Source organism: Marmota flaviventris, chromosome 5 (genome assembly GCF_047511675.1).
Source record: "Marmota flaviventris isolate mMarFla1 chromosome 5, mMarFla1.hap1, whole genome shotgun sequence".
Taxonomy (NCBI): domain Eukaryota; kingdom Metazoa; phylum Chordata; class Mammalia; order Rodentia; family Sciuridae; genus Marmota; species Marmota flaviventris.
The window spans coordinates 44,812,903-44,815,350 of NC_092502.1; the positions used below are offsets into that span (position 1 = coordinate 44,812,903).

A 2,448-nucleotide genomic window follows, 5' to 3' on the forward strand; every position below is an offset into this window, starting at 1 on the left:
GCCTGTGCTCTCCTCCTCTATCTATGTTCATGGCAAACAAACCACCCACAAAAACACACCCACCCACCCAAATCCCTAACTGCATAAATGACTAACAAATCAACAAAACAAAGTGTAAGTGCATCCTCATCATTACCCAGATGAGATCTGTGGTTGCTGTCCTTGCACAACTCTTTAAGAAAAAGAGAATCATTCCACAATTTCTGAGGAATCCAAATTCTGTCTCTTATCAAGTCAGAATAAAATGGGGCAAAGGGTTGCAGATGAGGATCAAGAGAGAAGAAAGGAGAAAAGAATTTAGAGAAAACAGAGAGGAAGGAGTGTCCCTAAGAAAAGCCTTCACTATCACTTATTGCAGGCCCTCTTGGCACTGGACTTGGCTTTGGGCTTCACTAGTTTGGCCTTCTTGGGCTTGGATGCCTTGACAATCTTGAGTTTTCTGGTTTTGGGGGGCATGACAGCCAGCTTCTCCTTGACTGGGGTGGGGGCTTTGGGCTTCTTGCTTGGGGTTTTGGTGGCAGCCTTCTTGGGCTCCATGCCTTCTTTGGTGTGGCCATCTTCTTGACTTCCTTCTTGGTCTTTTTGAGGGCCACTGACCTGTTGGGCTTGTTGCTTTGGGCCAGACAGAAGGACCCTCAGGCACCTACCCCTTTGGTTTGCTTGAGGACACTGGTGGTCACCAGGAACTTGGTGGACTACTTGATCTGGGTTGGTGTTCTCACCCACCTTGTAGTGAGTCTTGATATACTTCTGGATGGATTGAAGGGAGGGGTCAGCATGGTTCTCCTCAGCCTGGACGGCAGCCATGATCACATCTGAATACTCGCGGTGGTCTATGGACTTCTTAGAGACCTTGGCTCACGTGGGTTTGTCCACAGGAGTGGATGTGGAGTTCTTGGTCATGGTGGCCTGACTGGTCCTAATGTTGAAGCCACCTTCCAAAGGTGTTCCCACAGTCAAGAAGGCCAAGAAGCTGGCTGTCATACACCCCCAAAACAAAACACCCATGATGGTCAAAACCAAGCCCATCAAGGTGTCCAAGCCCAAGAAGGCCAAACCCATGAAGCACAAAGCCAAGTCCATTGCAAAGAGGGCCAGGAAGAAGAAGTGGTGATGAAGCCTTTTCTTATGAATACTCCTTCCTTTCTATTTTCTGTAAATACATTTCTCCTTTCTCCTCTCTTATCAGCCCTTGTTGGAGGTTGAGCAAAACCTGACTCAGGATCTGCCCTCAGGCACATGACCAGCAGGCCAGTCTAGAGTACAGCTGTCAGGGATGCACGCAAGGGGCTACTGCCTCTGCTGCTGGGCACGGGTCGTGGAAGGGCTACCAGGCCAGCTCTGCATGGTGGCCTGGCTGCACCAGTGTTCTCTCTGCTCCGGCACCTGGCTCAGGCTCAGGTTCCTGCTCCTGCTCTGGCTCTGCACCTTCTAACTCCCTTTTACCAGTTCTGCATCTTCACTGTGTTTTTTGAGGGCATGAAAATATTGAAAATCTATTCCTAGCAAATTTCAAATTAATTATTAAGTATGGTCACCATGGTCTACATACAGATAGGTAATAGAATAAATTTATGTAATGCATATGGCATATATTTACATACACAAAACACCACATTTTCTTTATCCATTCATCCATCTATGGACACTTAATTCGATTCCATATCTTAGTTGCTGTAAATATAATGCTGCAGTGTACATGGGAGTGCAGGTATCTCTTCAAGATACTAATATCAGACCCTTTGGATACATACTCAGAGGTGGGAGTACTGGACCCCATGGTAGTGCTATTTTTAATTTTCTGAGGAACCACCACACTTTATTTTATAATGGCTTATAGTAACTCATACTCCCATCAACAGCACACATTGATTCCCTTTTCTCCACATCCTCACCCAACACTTGTCAATCTTCAACTTTTTTTGATAATAGCTCTTCTAAGAAGTGTGAGATGATAGCTCATTGTGATTTTGATTTTCAGCCTTTGAGGATTAGTGATGTTGAGCATTTCTTCATATACCTATTGGCCATTTGTGTGACTTATCTTGAGAAATGTCTTTTGACATGGGGAAAGTACTTTGCTCGTTTTTTCATTGAGCTACTTGTGTTTCTTGCTATTGAACAGTTTGAGTTCCTAATACATTTTGGATATTAAACCCACATTAAATGCATGGTTCGCAAATATTTTCTCCTGATCCATAACTGTTCTCTATACTCTGTTGATTGTGTCCTTTGCTGTTCATTTCTTTATCTGGTTGCGAAAGTCTAAGGGCCCTGGTACTGAAAAAGTCAAGAACTACTAGGTTAAAGTAAAGAGCCTCTGCAGTCCTCAAATGCAGAGCCTAACATGTAAGTGAAACTTAATTGGCTCTATATTTGTCCTAGTGTCACCCCAGAGGGAGCTGGGAACTGGGACAGGAAGTGCTATCATGGGATATCCTTTGGCTG

General features: G+C 44.7%; 1 pseudogene; it reads right to left on the bottom strand.

The window, feature by feature from the left end:
• Positions 1-345: 345 nt before the first annotated feature.
• Positions 346-903, bottom strand: LOC114097191 (histone H1.0-like; annotated as a pseudogene).
• Between the last annotated feature and the right edge of the window lie 1,545 nt (positions 904-2,448).